This window comes from Chinchilla lanigera, unplaced genomic scaffold (genome assembly GCF_000276665.1).
Source record: "Chinchilla lanigera isolate Chin_1 unplaced genomic scaffold, ChiLan1.0 scaffold00020, whole genome shotgun sequence".
NCBI classification, from domain to species: Eukaryota; Metazoa; Chordata; class Mammalia; order Rodentia; family Chinchillidae; genus Chinchilla; species Chinchilla lanigera.
Window position 1 is genome coordinate 3472423 of NW_004955421.1, and position 19866 is coordinate 3492288.

The window sequence follows — 19866 nt, forward strand, 5'->3', positions numbered from 1 at the left end:
CATGTAAGAACCTGAGGCCACCGTGCAAGACAGATCCAGTGGAGATACCACATAGTTCAGCAGCTCAAGTCTCACTATAACAAAGTGGTGATGATCTGTACCTACTGATCCCCACGCAGGTTATAGATTTATATGCAAAATGAATAGGTAGGGTTTTATTAAATTACTAAGTTTTAGAGTGATTTGTTATACCAAAACAAGTCACTGGGAAAGGGACTTTCTTTATATTTGAACTTGCATTCAAGAAGGAGAAAAGTGCTTTATCTGTCAATGAGGCCCAAAAGCTTTGCAAATACCAAGTGTTGGCAGGCAGTTAACTCTGTAAGCGTAAGAGGTCTAGTGTTCTGTAGAGATCTAGAGTCAGGCAAACATCTATGGCTAGATTGCCATAGATGCTTCTCACACAAGGAGATCATGGGAACCGGAACATTTCCTTTCCTCATACGTATCAGCAGAAATGACAAGAACAAGGATAGCAATGGTCTATCAAATTCTTGAAGATTTCCAAGTCTTAAGAACTGTCTGGAATGCAAATGAAGTGAAGACCTCAGGAGTCACTAATGAAAGGAGAGGGAAGGAGAGGGTAGTGTTCACAGAAGAAAATCTGGATCCTGAAGTATTCTTCATAGCATGAAGGAGCAGTTTCGTGCCTCATCTCCTGTCCTGCAACTAAGGGATGGTACATATCTAAACCAGGACAGCTGTGCCCTGTACTTTACCACTAACACCGTAAGGGCCTAGTTCTATCATGGTAAATTTAGAATAAAGACCTGATTGAACATTCTTCAGAAGGTGGAGAAAAGAACTTCCTTCAGCCCATCACTAGCAGCTACCTTTGGTAACTTTACTGTGGGCACTGGGGCTGCAAAGAGAGCCCATGTAGATGGCCACATGGCTGCCAGTAGGGATGATTTCATAGGTCACTTTTCCTTCCCAAATATACACCAAACACACACACACACACACACAACACACACACACAGAATCACTCTCATCAAGAGGAAAAGAAGAAGAGTCCAGAAGCTGGGTTGAATATTTAAAGTAACCAGTGGAGTGATACATGATATAAAATTAATAGAGATAGTCTTCTGTGCTATTGGAGGAGAAAACTTAAAATCAGTGGATGATCACTAATGCAGATAGCCTAATGTAAAACACACAGACACATATGCTCATGCATTCATTCCCAGAACAAAAACAATTGGAATTCAAAAGCTAGTCCAAGTAACTGGCTGAAGAAAATCCACTGGCCAACCCCAGCCTAGAAGAGAAGGCAAAGAGAGCTACAAATTGTGTGCTGTAATAACTTACATTTAAATAACTTGACTTCTTTACTCAGGACTTCTCAGAGCCTTTAATTTACTGATCCTCATGATGAATATCCAAGAAATGGATTTTAGCACTGCTTTACCTGTCCTAGAACACTCCAAGGAACATAGTTCAGAAAACTCTACAGAGGAGAGTTCTTCTTTAACATGAGATCCCCTAATAAACTCAAGACTCCTAATACTGTAACCCCTTTCTTCATATTACTCACTGAGATGTTTATGAAGAATTGGGAAAGTCTAAAGGACACAATCATAGTGATATTCAGGATGAAAGATGATCTGCTCAAATTTGTGTCTCCAGGGGAGTAGAAGAAAGTGAGAATCTGTGTATTGCAAAGATGGAAATCCAGGAGGAAGAGGAGCTTTACTATGCTGTGACAGCTTCAACAAAAGCTAGCCAGCAGGGAGTAGGCTGGTATAAATCTTGGAACAAAGCGCAGTATTGACCAAAATAGCATCCCCTGGAAGCAAAGTGAGCAGGTGTGCCCCACAGATTTACCACAAAGCAAAACATTTAAAAAATAACTCAGTCAGAAAATTTTGAAAAGTAAATGGCATTCTGTATTAATCTCAGATTCTTCTCAGTTTCCATTCTCTTGTGTGCTTTTTACAGCACCTGCTGTTTCTGACCCTTAGAGTGTGTTTTTTCTGAGTTTCCAATAAGGAGTTTTAAATAGTCCTCAGTCATATTGTGGGTGATGCAAACTTTACTTGGAACTGTACTTTGAAATGTTAACAAGACCATAACAATTTATTTTAATAATTCCCCTTTAAAATTGAAAATGTGACAGGATTTTTATGATCTATTTTCAAATTTAAACAGTTACTGAATATCTTTTATATCTTCATGGACATTAGGACATACTAAAACTCACCCTGGAAAAGTTCAAGACTTATTTTGAAGGACAATTGTGGATCATCTGTATAATTCTTCTACATTTATTCATATTCTCAGTTTACTCACCTAATCCCATCTTTTTCTATACATAATAAAACTTTCGGTTATCTATCTTCTGCCACCTCCTCAAAAATTGTGTGCTTGTTATATTTAATTTTTATTGAAATAAAAAAATTTAAAGGTATACATTTTCCTCTGAATTCAGCCTTGACCACTTCCATTTTCACTCATTTATAAATACTCTGCAATTATAGTTTTTTATTCTCTAAAGTTTTTTTTTTTCGTCTTTTTTGAGATGGTCTCGCTATGCAGTTCAGGCTGGCCTTGAGCTTACTTTGTAGCCCAGGCTGACCTCAAACTTGCAATGATCCTCCTGCCTGGGCCTCCTGAGTGCTGAGATTACAGGCGTGTGCCACCACGCCCAGATTTAAATTTTATTTTTCATCACTATATGTTTGCAAGACATAATATTTACATTCCTTGGGTGGAGCTGATACACATACACATCTTACTTCTCTTTAATTCTCTTTCCCTCCTCTATCTCCCACCTCCCTCCACTACTTGATACCCTTCCCTTTTGAGGAGGCTCTATCTTCTCACATCCTATTATGTATCTTTTATTTGGCTCTTTATGTATAATGTGGTTTCTCATACAAGAAAAACCATGTAATATTTCAGCTTGTATGTCTATTTCACTTAACATTATCGTCTCAAGGTGTATCTGTTTCCTATAAATTACTAAAATTTGTAATTATAGTCTTGATTTTTCTCTTGGAGCTTTTATTTTGTGTGTGTGCATAAGTAAGCCATTGTACATTATGGCCAGAAAATATAGTCTCCATGGTTTCTGCGTTGAGGAAATAATTGACATTATATTTTGTGCTATAGTATATGATTAAAATCAATAAATGTTCTGTGAAAGTTGGGGGGAAGTCATGTCTCCAGTGTAGAGTTCAATATATATCTACTAAACGAATCCTTAAATTTTTCAGGTTATCTATATTTTGAATTGTTTTGTTCATGTCCTCTGTCACAGACAAAGAAGTCAAAACAAACAACAGTGGGGCTGAAACAAAAGTCACCTTGAAATGCTCTCCAATTGCTTTCTTAGTTCCAGTTCTTGAAGGGGGAATTGCAGCCCCAGTTCTCCACAGCAGCCTCCTCTTCCACCTAGCAGAAAACCTTCTAGGACATGAGCACTCTGTGGATTTCCTGGGAAAAACACTGTAAAAGAACCATTTTTAAGTTAAGTTTAAATAATCTGGGAAAACTTCAGTATTGAATGCAGACAATTGGGTCAGGAAGTTTGGACAAAGAGAAAAACTACAATGACATTCACAATCACTTTTGTGAAGCTTTAAGGATTGTTCTGAGAAACTCAGAAGGCCTTATGAGTTTCTAATTATGAGTATTGTATTTATTTCTTTCATGTTAGGTGGTTAAGTAATGAAATACTGAGATATACCACTGGAATAAAAATTCTAGAAGCACATAACCAAAAAACACATGTCTGAAGTAGATTTGGGGCAATCTTACCCTAATAAGAACACTTGCTGTGTTGTAAGAATATACTTACCCTTCACAGTAATCCTATGAGTTGAGTCTTACTGTTCTCATTTTATAGATGGAGAAACTAACACTCAAAAAGATTAGGTCACTTGCCCTAGGTCACATAAATGATAAAAGACGGAATGAGGTTTTGAACCTATAACAAGCGTTATGTGTTACTATATAAACCATTGTAATTATTTTCCTGACAGTGATAATAGTTTTGAGGTAATGGATTTACAAAGGGTTCAGATAAAAGCATACAGTGATTTTGAGACGTTGCCAGAAGAGTTTTCATTATACTTATGAATTTCCCACAATGCGTGAAATTCAACCTCAGCTTTGCAGACTCAGAAATCTGATGTGTCGATGCACTAAGGAAAACTCCACCCTCAGACTAGGATTTACACGCTGCAACCTCAAAGAAGTCACATAAGCCCAGGATGACAATTTATGAATTGATAGTCACCGTGTCAATAAGCAAACTTTATTGGCATGGCATACTTGCCTTCCCTGAGACCAAATACACGGAAGGTCTCCTGTCATTGGAAGATTAACCATGAGTTAAAGTTATGTTTGATGGCATCTAAGTGACAGCCCAACAGAGCCTGTCTTAGTTACTTTCTTGTTGCTGGGACAAAATACCCAAGCCACAAGTTGAAGGAGGAGAGCTTTATTTTGACTCACAGTTTATAGAGATTTCAGTCCATAGCCGGCTGGCTCCAAGGCAGAGAAGCATGGGAGAGGACCATGCCAGTGGAATAAGTTTATGGCATGGCAGCAGGAAGCAGCAAGGGATCAAAGGAGAGGGAGGAATATATACCCTTCCCTTCCAGGCCAAACCATAATGGCATACCTCTTCCCACCAGACCTCACCTCCCAACGTCACATCCAGCTATAAGCCCGTCGGTGATAAGTACCACACATTCACCATCCAGTCACCTCCCAAAGCACGACCTACGAGTGCGTGAGGCATTAGGCGGACTTCTAGATATAAACTGTGAGGAAGCCCGTGCTCAATGGGAATGACCTTGCCAATGGAAGCTACAGGGTAAGGCTCCCTCCTCCATGCAGGGATTGAATGGCCAAGGGTCCTTTTGCACTGGTGACTTCACTTCGTCAGTGTTTCCATAGCTGACCACCCACCTTGTAGAGAGCACATTCCCTAATTTGAAATAAATCTGTCCTAGCCAAGGACACTCTTTAAAAAGTGAGTTGCATGATCTCTAATTTATCCTAGCCTGTGCTATCCTAGGAAGCTTAGGTCCTATTACCTCCAGGGCAGCCTATAAGCTGCTCTACAGCTGAGTCTCCTGGGATCCTTGAGGAAACCCCTTTGTTTCCTAGCTCAGTAAGATCCATTTAGAGCTTCTGATCTTTATAACATAAGATAATAATTTAGTATCATTTAAACCTCAAAGTTTATTACAGCATCAGTGGAAAACGTTCAGCATCATACTGCCGCTTGGAAAGGTGGAGAACTTATAGGCAAATGTAACTAAACCCCAATTCTGTCCTTAAGAATGGTGTCCAGAAGGTTAATCTCAGCACTCTGGGAGGCTGAAGCAGGAGAATCATGAATTCAAGCCTAGCCTGGGCAACTTAGTAAGTTAAAAAGATCATATCTCAAAATGCAAAAGGAGGAAGGAGAGGGAGGAAGAGAGCTAGAGACATGTGGGAGAGAGAGAGAGAGAGAGAGAGAGAGAGAGAGAGAGAAAGAAAGAAGAGAGGGAGGGAGAACAAGAAAGAGAGTATAAGAAAGAAAGAGTGTAAGAAAGAAAGAAAGAAAGAAAGAAAGAAAGAAAGAAAGAAAGAAAGAAAGAAAACGAAAAGAAAAGAAAGAAGGAAGGAAAGAGGGAAAAGAAGAAAAAGAAAGAAAGAAACAAATAAACAAACAAACAGAGGGGGAAGGGAAGGCAGGAAAGAAAACAGAAAAGACAAATTAGGAACAAAGACAGCATATCTAAAACTCCAACCAAAAAGGAAAAAAAACCAATAGTGTGGTAGTGATATTTAACCAGTGTAAGAAAGGTACTGTTTCCTCTCCTGAGCTGGTTTCTGAAAATGAGAAAAGTGGAGAAAGAGTCCTCACTCTGGCCATAGGACTGCGTCCAAAGGCAATTGTCCCTGATGGGTTGTAGGGTACACTAAGGATGCTGCCCAGGATGTGTGTATACCCGCGCTTGTATTCTCAGATGGAATTTATACTGGGCCCTGTAAAAGATTTAAGCCATTATTTCTTCTATATTCAGTAATAATCCCCTCTCCTTAAGGAAATAATAACTTTCTTGTTACTATAAATTTCAGATCCTCAAGAGAGAAATGCAAAAGAATTGTTTTCCTCTTCTGAGTTTCCATTTATCTCAGAAGAGAAGGGTGAATTTTGGCTTTGGACGATACGCGGCCACAAAATGAAACCAAAGGTGAGCTGTGGTTCAGTGACAGCGAGAGGGTGACGCGACGACCATCTCCACTGTGCTCTGGTGTCTGTTCCTCAGATACATTATATATTTATATGTCAAGACAGGTTGACCATTAGTAGCAGGCAATAACTGATAAAGCAGAGGAGGAAAACGTGTCTAACCAAAGAGGACTGTGAGAAACAAAGAGACTATAACACGCATGGGGCAATTACAGTAGGAAGGAACCCAAGAGCAGGTTTATAGAACATCATGAAATTTGAATGAAATCAATATTCTATAAGGATTCTGGGCTGGAGATAGAACAGAACCAGCCTGGCAAGCACAGGGTCATGAGTTCGATTCCCAGTACAAAAAAATACATATATTCTATAGGGATTCTAACTGGAGTTAGGATTACAACAGAGTTAGTGTTGGGAGAGCTAAAACAGAAGAGAAGACACAGAGGAAAAAGAGAAGGAGCACGATAGAACGGAGGGAGGCTCGTGACTGAAAGGCCGAGTCCATACCCATATAGGGCAACAACAGGAGGCCCATGGCAGCACAGGAGGCCCGCCAGCCTGCTTGGCAGCATCCTGCTGGCACTGCGTTCTCACAACTCCTCCCCCATTGCACGGCCTTTTTTGGTGGTGGTTCTTCCTCAGAGACAACCTGAAAGCCAGAATCATCATCCTACAGTTTCACTTCGCTCCTGTTGCTGCGCTGCTCAGAACCCTCCAATGGCTCCCCCAGGGCTTCAGAAGCCAGGCCAGCTCCATAGCCTTCCCAAGAGCCCCCAGAGCAAACTCAGCTACCCTGAAACTGCAAAGCCTGGCCTGAATCATTCAGTTGATTCTATCTCTTCATGGTTGACTGGTATTAACTTTGAAATTTTATGTCAGTGAATAACTCGGAGCTCCTGCCTTGGAGAAGGAATATGCAGAATACCACGGAGTCTTGGCACCAGCATGAAAGTCCGCAGGCCTCTCTGCTGCTACAGGCGTACTCTCCCTCCTTAGCACATCTAGGGTGTGGTATTAGATGACCATGATCTTTGCCGATAGCAAGTTAAATCAGTCAACAAAGCCCATCAAGATAAAGATCAAATTCAAGACCTGAACTAAAACTGATTGTGCTCTGTTCCCTGGCAAGAACTGCAGCCCCGGCTCTAGTCACAAGGCGAGGGTGTGATACTGCAGATCCATCGCCACCTCGGGAATAACACCTAAAAGCACTTGTTGACTGAGCTGTTCCACGGGGCCTCTTTGTGTAGCTACTTCCTCACAGCTGTACTATTCCTTTTAGAGATGGCTCAGGTCAGGTGAGGAAATGAAGAAAAAGAATAGGAATTGTTTGCATTTGATGATTTTTTAAGTCTTAAATTCTGAATGCCATTAAATGGACAGTACATTGAGTAAGTCTGTGCATCAGGCCAACGGTAAGGCATGTATTAGTGCCCGAAGGAGAAACGGTAAGCCTTTCACCTGGACGTTCCCACACACTGCAGTGGAGTAGTTAAAGATGGATGTGCACTGTGTACTCAGACTAAGTAGGTCCTAGTTTGACTCAGCGTGCAGCCCGTTTCAGCCCATTTCCTAGCCATACAATATACATCTTATAATCCCATGGGGCTGCTTAGGGAATTAGATAGATCTTAGCACAGACTGTGGTACTTAGTAAGTACTCTATAAAACATATCTACACATGTGCATGAGACATGTGGAAAAATAATCTCTTTGAACCTACAGCACAATATAATCAGTTTCTCCTTGGCTCAGCTGGGTGCTTTCTTATCCTTCTATCTCACTAGATTATGAGCAATTTAAGGAAAAGAACTGATTCTATCATAGTTTGAGCAACACACATCTGTGGAACGTATAACTCAACCTCCATTTTCCTGGTACCCAGCACACTTTTTTTACATATAGTAAAGGTTCAATAACCATTTGTGTACTACATTAGACATGTATACAAAACTGAGCTTCCAGCTAGGATCTTTCACTCCTTGAAATACAGACAGGATTACTTGGGAGTTTCAAGTCCATACTCTGGAAAAGTGGAAAGCTTCTGTCATAATTGCTGCAGATTCCCAAAGGTCTGTGTTCTTGTTTGCCTTCCTGCTCCTATGCTCTTGCAAGCCATTTCTGAGCTGCATTAGCTCAGGGTGGAGGCAAAACTTTGTCTTCTTACCATTGTTTACAAGAAATCCATTGCCATAAATCATGAGCTGACTTTATAGACTTGACCAGATGATGTCAGCGAAGAGGTCCAGGGAGGAATCCTAGCCCTCCGCTTTCCATCACTTCACTGTCCCCTTCCTCCCGCCCCGCTCTGCTTCCTCACACCTTTCCATATGAGCTCTAAATTCTTTTCATTCTTTAAGCAGAGCGGAGTGCTTCTCTCCAGCTCTTTCCTTCATTTCTGCAGCCAAACTCCTCAAAGTGCTCAGCAGAACTAGGGGTCTCCCTTTGGGTAAGACCTACTCTCTAGAAAAGAAATCAGAAGATCATGAAAAGCACAAACTGTGCTATTCCTCAGCTGACTGTTGGTGTGAGAGCAATGCATACTCATTTGCTTATTAATGTGGTCCTTTCATCCTGAACATAAAATGTTTTTTATTGGGTTTCTGGTCTTACAGCAAACAGACTACTTTTGGAAAGTCACCTCCAACATACCACAGACAAGAAACAACGAGGGATTCTTGGTGATTGTTTACTCTTAGAGAAACAGAAATTATAGCCCTGACCAAACAGTATAAATGGGGTGATATGAAACTCCATGATTTTACAGCACAGTTAAGTGGCTATTTTATGCCTCTCGTTTCTTTTTAACATCTGTATTCTTAGTTGCCTGGAACTTTCCATAGTGAATGCACTTGGCCTCTTCACACAAACTCAGCTGCTATTGATGTCCTTCTTACATGACCTTCCTTCCAAGGAGGATAATTTGTTTCAGAAACACAAGAACAATGACATTACTTATTTTTATATAAGTTGAGGTATACTATGAATCTAAGTGTATATTATAAAATGTAACACTTATAAATTATAAGGTTCTTAAAAGCTCATTTTATCTGTATTTTACCTATACTGCCACTTCCTCATGAAAAGAGCATGAAGTGTACAGCTGTTGAACTAGAAGGCAGGTATTACTATTTGATAACATAATGAGAAGAATGTGTGGATTTTTTTTAATATGAGCAACCTGCGTTCAAATTCTGCTTTGATTCCTTGCTAGCTTGTGGCCTAAAATGTAACCTTGCAGAGGCTCAGACCTAATGGTACTTACTTGGAAGTATTGTTGAGACAATGAAAGGAGATATTTATGTGAAAAGACAATGTGGTGACTTTTACGAAAAAGGCTAAAAGCTCTGTCCCACAAGAGTGGTATCATCTATCAAGTTATTTTTCCTAGAATAACCCTTTGACTAAAAGGATTATATCTTCAGAATACCTTTGCTTGATGTGTGAATGGTTAATAGTTAATAAACCATCCTAGTATATGCTGATTCCCCCTGATTCTCTACTTACCTTGTTTAAACACAAGCATAGAGCAGAGGGAACCAAGGACTGGCCCACGCCTCTGTTGACTGACTGCCACCTTCCCTCAAGAGCTATGGGCAGAATTTTTTATGCTTATATGGTCCCTATGTCTGAAACACTCAAAGCATTTTCCCAGAGATTAAATCAGGGCTTTAATATGACCCTGGTTAATAAATGTCAAGCCTTCTATGTGAAAGTTCAGAATATCCTTTTGAGGAAGGTGGCTGACAACTTTATCTTCTGTACAAATAAACTGAGGCATGAAGGGGATAAATCAGAGGAATTGCTGTGGATTCTTCCATCCTTATATGTACAGTTTCAGTTTACATATGAAGACCAGTGTTTCAAGAGAGTGCACGTACTGTCAGCAGGATGCACAGAGACATAGCTGTAGTTTATCAGAGATGGCAGCCCACCACGAGGGAATGCCAATAGTGAATATTGCCAATAGTGAATATTGATGCCAATAGGGCCAACAGTGAATGCCAGTAGTGAATATTGACTCACTCACTATATGCTCAGTCTTTAACATGTGGCGGCTTCATAAGATTTATACCACAACAATACAGCTAAGGCAAAACTCTATCTCCATGGCTAAATGATTCTCTGTGCAGATCATAAGTAAAATTTTGTATAAAATTGGAAAAGCAGAAATGAAGCAGTCACCATTGTCTTACTATTTATCTTTTATGCATATTCACCAATTACTAATATTTTGTGGAATTTCCTTAATTGTTTCATCCTTATTTTTTAACTCATTTGAGGTTGTTATGGACAGATGTCTTTCATTCATAAATACTTCAGTATGTTTCCTAAAAAAACGAGGAGATTCACTTACATAACCAATGTACTGTGAAGATCAAGAAATTTACCATTTAATTCTCTTACATAATCACCATATCTCATTCAAATTTTACCCTAATAATGGCTTTATAGCAGTTTATCTTTTAGCAATTAGTGTTCTTACAGCTTCATGGCACTTTAGTTCATTCATTCCAACCTAAGCTGTGTTTTGGTTTTTGGTTTTTAGTGTTTGGGTTTTGGTGTTTGTTTGTTTGTTTGTTTTTTACCTCTCGGAGGAATTTTCTTTTTCCCTTTAAAAGTTGAAGTTTCACCAGATTCTGAGAAGATTAAATTTATGCTCCTTCCCTCAAACTAGAAAATTGCAGTCTACAAATTTGTGACTTTCTTAGAGTAGATACAAGTTTTACTTTCACTGTATGTATTATTTTCTCTCCAACCGTTACTCTATCCTGACACTTCCAATCTCTCAATAAAGACATACTAGGTGTCCTCTGTGTGCTACGTGCTGCTCTATGAAAGAAAGAGTAATCTGCAGCCAAATAAACCTCGGACTAAGCATCTCAATGAGCTGATCATTCCCCAGCTGGAACGCAATACTTGGAAAATGCCAAGGAGAATGTCCACTTTTCCATGGAGCCAGGCTCTTAGAACAGACACGGTGCACTCCTGGACAGACAGAAGAGAAATCACTGGACTTTCTGTGCAACTGAACAGGGCATTTTGAAACCTGAAGAATCTCTATCCACAACTTTGAATAGGACTCTAACCCCTGAAAATATATCACTTATATTTATGCATATTAAGCATAGAGAGCCAGGACATCAGCAACTTCTCTCCATGACTGGTCCTGCCATTTTTTTCAGGCATCAACTGTCAAATCTCTGAAAGTAAACACTTACACTATTAACTTGCAGCTTTTGTGGGTTTGCAAACATTTTTAAACAGCATTTTTTCCTTATAAAACTTCCCCTGAATCACTTGATTCCCATAGCAAATTGCTATGGGAAAACTACCAATAATCTCAGAGCAGTGATTCTCTCCCACAGTGCCTTCACTCTCCTCTGCGAGGTTTTGGGAGTGCCAGATTGATTGGCTTTGTGATCCACCTAGGGGATTGGTGGAGCACATTGCTGGGTGCCTCTGGGTGTATCACGGAGGTACGGCCTTAGGGGTTCATGTCTAGTTTCTTATCCTTTTCCCCCTAGCGCTGTTGCACTTCCCTGCCTCCCAGCACCCATGAGCTAACCAGCTTTGTTCCACCACACTCTTCTGCCATGATGTTTCTGCCTTGGAGCAATCTGATTATGGACTAAATTCCCTCAAAATGTGAGCCACGTTACACCTCCCCCTCTTTAAATTTTGAGCATCTGGTGTTACTTCCAGAATGGGAAAAGTGGTAGAGGATGTTAAAGCTGTAGGGGGAGGAAAGGGATGGGATTTCTTCTAGTTAAGCACAGCAGCAACAGGCATGGAGCTTGGCCGGATCACATGTGTAGACCTCATGCCTCAACTTTGTAGATCCAGAAATTCTGCTTTGTCCTGCTTACCAGAATTTATCAACTGTGGGCTTACAATAATCAACTTTACAGCGTCCAAGAAAGAAGATAGGGTAATTAGTTTCCAGTGAAAAGTCAGAGCACTAAGATGTAAGAGTTCAGATTTTAAATATACACACAACAAATTTCAGCTCTACCCTTTGCAAAAGTGTGATCCTGGGAAGTGTGATCCTGGAAATCCAATTTAACCCTTCTGAATTTTAATGTTCTCATCAAAGTGAAAATACCTCCCTCATAAGATCGGTGTGGGATAAACTGGGATATTGTTAAGTAGTTGACATAATACCGACCAAATAGTAATCATTCTGTAAGTGATAATGATGCTAAAATTAATATTCCTATTCACTGGTAGACACTTTTTGTCACATAGGCAAGTTCACATGTTGTTATACAGCATAATAATAAGATTGTATAATACACAGAAAAGGGGCTGGGGATTTAGCTCAGTGGCAAAAGCACCTGCCTGGCAAGCACAAGGTCATAAGTTCCATTCCTGGTACCGGAAGAAAAACAAAAAACAAAAAACAAAACAAAAAAAATACACAAAAAAACATAGGAAGAGGAATTTTGGCATATTCTAATATCTGATGCTTATAACCTAAGAACAGCATGAGTAGAACAACATAGCTTCTTTGTGGACTCTTTCTAGCCCAACAGATGTTGTTCAGCTCCCCTGGTTGTCTCTGGACTTGTGTCAGTACTGGCAGGTAGGCTGACCTTTAAACAGCCTTTTGTAAGAAGCTCACTTATTCATGCCCTGCTGGTTTTACTCTTGATTTCTCAGAGCAACACTGTGTTCTGGGCTTGTGAACCTCCCCAGCGAACCCCTTCAGTATTAACCCACTGCGAAGGGGTCAATTTTGTCCACTGCCATATCCTCATTTTTCTATCTGATCAACATATAATTTCATTACTAATTCATTGATCTTTATGAAAAATGGTAGGTAATAAATAATAGGTGTTTCATAACTCACCCCTCAGTCTAGAGGAGCCATAAAGATTTGTACCATGAAAGACTGCCTAGCATATGAAGTCTGAAGGTGTGCTTGCCTGGTCATAAAGTTGAAAAATCAGGAACTTTGGGGGGTTCCTATCTTTTCTTTCTTCTCCAAAATAATCTTAACTTTTATCTTAAATAATCTCAACTCTTCTTGGTAATCATCAATTATCTCCTTCCCTCCTTTGAAAGAGTAGTATGTATGCAAGACGCTTAAGTAAAAGATGGATTTCTTTTACTCCTTAGATTGTGTAGTTAGAGAAAGAAAAGTTGTGCTTATAATTTGAAAATACTTAGAAAAATTACTTTTTCATGGATTTGGAAAGTCAAAAAATTCTAAAACATATTACATAGTAAATGCTGAGTAAAATAGATTGTTATAATTATTAATCATAAAAATGGGACTTCTATAAGCACTTTGGCAGGAATTAGTGTATAGCATGTATATATAAAATGAATAGAGGACATTTTTATAACAATTTTCAGTAATTCAGATAGAACTCATCCACACTTGTAGTACAACCTGCTTGTTCCAAAGGGAATAATCATGTCATAACCCGAGTAGTAAACACAGAGAAATATCTGTCCTGCCATTGGCTTTTGAAATTTTATTTTTTCAAAACAGTGTAAAACTCTATAGGAACAGAAGACATTTTTCTTTTCTTTCCTAAGAGAAATGATAAACATAATTTGAACATTTTGTGTGCCATGACTGATTTCTCTCTTCTTGCCTTAAAAAAAAAACCTGTGGATACAGATGTAAAAATCACTCTTATGTTCCCATTTGTATTTATCTGTCTTTAATTGGACTTCTGGATATGAAAATTACTTATCTTTCTATATTTCTATGAATGGAAATATAGCATCATGTTTGATTTTGTTTCAACTTTGACATAGGTGATAGGACATCCAAGCCATCACATTCTCACTGTGAGAAGGAAGGAAACGATGGGGAGAAAGGGCACAAAATTAGAGTTCTCCAGTTCTACCATAAGCAAATGCAGTCTCATGTTACTACACATAAATGAAGTTGCTTTTAATCCATTTTAATGTTCTAGAGTTCTAAATCATTTCTTAACACAAGTTCATCCACAAGTAGGACTTAGCCACAGTATTGTTGAAGGGAAATGATGACTATACGTGGGAGAAAAAATTCCTAACTGGTTCTCCCAAAATCTTCATCTTTAGTGCACGTATTTTGGAAACTTCTCCCCTCAGTTTGGAGTTTACAATGTCGGGGTTCCTGAGCTGAAAGGCGTGATGCCTGCCACCTATGCTGGCCTCACTGAGGGCTGTTTGTGATGGGTTTTATTCATTATGTGCCATAACACCAAGAGGGAGCCCTGTCCTAGGTATTCACTCTTTCACATGTAAACTTATCATAAGTTAGGAATGAATCAAGTTGTTCATTGCACCAGTTCTCTGAAGTTGAGTGTTTTTTTTTTTAAACAAGGAAAGGAATAATAGGGTTTCCTGGGGTGCCATGTTAAAATTCTATATCATGTTTTGCCTCTCCTTCAGCTCCCAACCAGTACCTCACTGAAAGGAGTAGGGCAGGATGGGTGAAATAACAGGAGCCTATTTTTGTTCTGGGAAGCTTCTAGTAAATCATTTGTTCAGAAAATACTGACTTTATAAGAACCCACAGTTCTCTAATTAAGGAAGCTGCACTATTTTCATGGGCCACATGATTTATAGACTAATGATCTCACTCAGTCTCTGGACGCAATTAGCACAATACCCTATTCTGCTGTTTCAAGGATCAGATGGAAAAAACTACAGCCTGTAGAGATAAGTGCCGATTCTTCTCCTGAACATTGCCCAGCTAAAACTGCAGCAAACCTGCCATCCACACACGCAGGTACCCAGTTCAGGGTGCTGATTCTTGTTCTTACAGTTCCCAAGAGGATCCTCTTCAGTTTCAGATTTTGACTTGACCTAAACGCAAGGTTGCAAAGGCTATACAGTGCTGCCTCGGGTCATGAAGTCGATTCTTTCCATCATTCTGGTTGCAAGCCACGTTGCACAAGAACTGAATCAAATTAAATGGCTAGGTTCAGTGTTGACCTTATGGAGAAATTTGATTTGGTTCTCCTTCAGTTCAGTTTGTGACCAGAATCATAGAGAATTTAGTTCATGAACCAAGGTACCACTTATTAAGTTTCTCTAAAACTTAATAAAAATTCTTGTAATATCACTTCATGAAAAAAATTGATACTCCTTTGATGTGAAAGTTATATTCTTATAGAAATAAAAATCTCAGAATCACTAGGTCATATGTAAGAGTCCTCAATCTGATAGAAGAGTAATTCCCTTTTTAATATCCATCCCAAATAAGCCTAAAGTTAGGCTTATTACCATGGATAAAAAGAGCTCTCATCAATTTGTTCAAGTAAGTTCATGCTTTAGTCCTGATGTTCGTGTATTGCTCTACCAATATTTTCTGATACCTGAAATTGAAGCTGTTCTATATTAAAATTGGTTCAGTGTTCTAATTCAATTTTGTGTGTGTCAAGTATCAAACTAGCAGAGAGCTTTAATTTCATGAGAAAACTGTAGACTAATATTTCTCTTGGTTTCTTGCATTCACTGAAACTTGGCTGAACGCAAGGACACTGTTCTTCAGTTCTCTCAAGAAGTGGCTGTTTTCTCCCACACCTCAAGTTCCTTTGTACCAAGAGGATGAGGTGAATAAGTATCCTTTTATCTCATTGCTCTATCAGAATGTTTTTCTCCCTTCACTTCTAAAATCTCAGCTCCTTTGCAATTCATACCAAAAGTCTCTGATATATGCTGCTCCTCCTTCTTGCAGCCATCTCCTAAATTTTCGTTTTCCCCTTATTTTCTCCCTCTCATTTCTTGTCCTTTATTTTGGCTACTTCAAAATCTGTGCCAATAATATGGTCAATGTCATGGTTTCACCATTCCTTATTCTTGATGATCTTTTCCACCATTGTATCTCAGGCCCTCATTCTGTTGCATCTCCAAAATGTCCATGTCAGCTTTCCCACATTCTACATGCCTTCTCTGTCATTCTGATTAGCAATGACCATCCAAGACTGTTGGATAGTCAAGTTATAATACAAGAATGTCCTCAAGAAGGCAAGGAGTAGAGGACTGGAAGAAAAGAAGGATGAAAGACATTAATGGAGATCCCAAGTGACTTTAAGATACAAAGCAAAAACATTAGAAGAACAAAGTAAGATGGTAGATGTTACCAGAAACAAATTCACTTTTTTCTTTCCTGACATACCATCCAGGTCAACAGCTTTCTTGTGTGTTAATCTTGGTCAGGAGTTAACTAGGCAGGTACTGGTCAGAGAAAGGAGGGAACTAAAGAGCAGATCATGTGAGACTACTGTGAAGGGTTCTTATCTTTCAGAGCCAGTGGGCCAGGAAAAAGGAGTAGTAGACAGATAAAAATTGCCTACATTACTTATAGACTACATAATTTCCAAGAGGGAATTATGGCCATAAGAAACCAAAAACTTCCCCAAAATATAAGTTTCCTTCAGGGTCAGATAAAACATATCAGCTGAGTAAGAGGTTAAGCACCAGAGACTGAAAGTGGGGGAAAATAGAAAACTTCTCCCAAACTTAGGCTCTCCCAAACAGAGCCTATGTGCTATTGTCATTTCTAATATTTGGAGTATTAATTACCTATAGTCCCTATGAGTATTTTGTTATACTCCTATCACTAAAGTACTTTCAAAATTTTTGTTATTTTTATACTGAAAAGTTACCATATGTAATACAATTCTATGGTGCTTAGTGTATAATTTAGTGACACAATATTAAGTTGCCACATCCTCTATCGAGTTCCAAAACATTTTCTACATGTCTATTAAAGCAATCACTTACTTACTTACTTCTTTACCCTAGTCCCAAGACACAATCTCTTGTATTTTTTTCTTTTAAAGTTTTACTTGTTCTAGATATTTCATATAAATGGAATCATGCAATATGTGGTTTTCTGTGACTAACTTCATTGGTTTCCATTGTTTTCAGGGTTCAACCACATTGTAGCACATATCAGTACTTCATTCCTTCATATGACTTTATTGTATTCTATTATTTGTGTATAAAGAGTAATTTCAGGGTGTTGTTCCCTAATATGCTATTTTTCCCATCTACCTAGGTATAAAACTGCATACACTGAATAAATGGACAATTCACATAAGAAGGTCCTGGTATATAAAATTCTGCAGATGTTTCTTGTGGTATCATCACCATTATTATTAGGATGATAGTTTTCACTACTACATTACACATTATTATTTGATTCTAGATCCCTTTCCATAAAGTCTTCAAATCTTAGTTAATTTAAAGTTGTCTTATCTCTTTAATCCTCTGTGATAGTTAATTTTACATATTCATTTATCTTGGCTATATTGGCCAGTGTGAAGGTATTTTAAAGTAAACTCTGAGTAAAGAATAATATTTATATCAACAGGCTTTAAATAGGCAGTTTACCCACCATAGAGTAAGTGGGCTTGCTCTAAACCATTAAAAATCTTATGAACAAAGACTGGTTTGTGGAAAAAAGAAGGAATTCTGCCTGCCTCAAGGTAGCAACATAGAAACTCTGTTTCATCTGATGGCCTACTTTATGGATTTCAGAACGGCTCCTTAAAACATGCACATATGCATACACAAACAGCAAGAGAGAGACAGACACAGACACAGAGATACAGAGACAGAGAGACAGAGAGACAAGAAGAGAGAAACTTATCTTCCTTTATCAAAAGAATATCCACCCAGGGCCGGGGATACAGCTCAGCAGCACAAGCGCCTGCCTGGCAAGCACAGGGTCCTGAATTTGATTCCCAGTATCAAAAAAAAAAACCAAAGAGAATATCCATCCCATATCTTGTAGTCTCTTATCTCCCAACAGTGTACAGTTCCCACCCTAGTCATAGGAGCTTCTGTTTCTCTCCCAACTATCTTTAGATCTATTCACCTACATAGTTCATACACCATTTGAGGTCAGAATCATTAGATTACTAATCTAATAGAAAAGTTCAGTAACCTCCTTAGGCTCCTAGGATTTGTCAGTCACAGTGCCAGTTATGAATCCATAACTATTATTCCTCCTAATTGTGTTTCATTCATTCCTCTTTGTTAAATATGCAATGTCTGAAACAATGTCTGATACCTATAGGCCACTCAATACCTGCACATTTTGGGATTTATCAAAATTTCAGTGTCAATTCCTTTGCTAGAAGGTATCACTAAAAAACTTACCTTTCTGGATTTTTGAGCTTCTGGAGCTGGTGAATGAGTCTGAAAATTATCCTTGGGTAATTTCTGTATTTTCCATTGGACAATCAAATATTTATGGCTGTTGAACAATCCTCTGACACACTGTCAACTTTAAGCAAACTGAATTTTGATACGGCCCTTGGTACTAATGATTTATACTACTCATTCACTTCCAGAGAAACAACCATGCATATGTCAAAAACTTCAGAAATTTAAAAATTAATGGTAAGGCTGCTCACTCAGGAATTGACTCTTGTCTTAAATTAATGTTTAGTTTTTAAATATATCTTCTTTGCCATTACTCTGAAGTAATTAGGTAAGGTTTTATAGGACTTGCATTTAATGGAAAAATATGTTTCTATATTTGATAAGTTTTACGTTTGTGGACATGCATGTAATAAAGATGTAATTCATAATTGGTGTCCCATGAAGGCATCCAATTTGTTTTAAGACCACTTTAATTAGTGGTTTTCTTTTGCAAGTCATTGTTTACAATGGAAAAAATTTTTGAATAAAAATCCCCTTTGGCAAATGAATGTGTATTCAATGTCTGGGTCAACTGGAGCCTCACCTTCTTTTTTTCAACCTCAATTGTGAAATCATGTTCTCTGCCTGTGATTATTTTAATTGTGCCTTTCTGCCTAGTTGTAGGTTAAACACTTAAAAGAAGCTCCAAGAGCAGCTCTTAACTGTCTGGACAACAGTGAAATGATAGGAGCTGATATATATTACTTACCTAGAACAAATCATCAGTGATTTATTACAATAAATACCCTCTGTGTGCCAGAAACTAAGTTCCATAGCTACATTCAAGCGTATGGTCCACTTTCTCATACTGTGCAATCTAGGTGAGGATGAAAAGGAACAAACAAGGCAAAATGTGTAAAAGATGTAATATGAATGATGTAGAGCAAATGTGTCAAAGGTAGGGTTGTTCTTACCACTAGTATCCATGGGAGTCATCACTAATGAAACATATTTCCAGTCTTAGTTTGCACAACTATAACAAAAGTACCATATACTTAGTGGCAAAAAACAGCAAATATTTATTTCTCATAGCTCTAGAATCTCTGATGTCCAAGATTAAAGTTCCAGCAAGTGCAGTATCCGGGGAGGACCACTTCTTGGCTTATAAATAGCCACCTTCTCACTGTGTCTTCACATGGCCCAAAGAGTGACCAGCTCTTTCCGTCTATCTCCCCTCATAAGGACATTAACCCCATTCAGGAAGGCTGTACCCTCATGATCTAATTATCACCCATAAACCTAATCACATTGAGGATCAGGCCCTGATGTTTGAATTTTAGAGGAACACAATCATTACATAGCTCTTGTCTTTCCCAATAGGATTGGATAAAGCCTCGTTTTAATATCCTCTCAATAAAATATACTTTGTAGCCACTACCAATCAGTCAAAATAAACACATACAATGACATCTATTTGCCATTTTTACCTATAATGATATAGGACTTCAAAAGACAGTAAAGTCATATAAGATCAGAACAGTTAGGGGCTGGGGATTTAGCTCAGC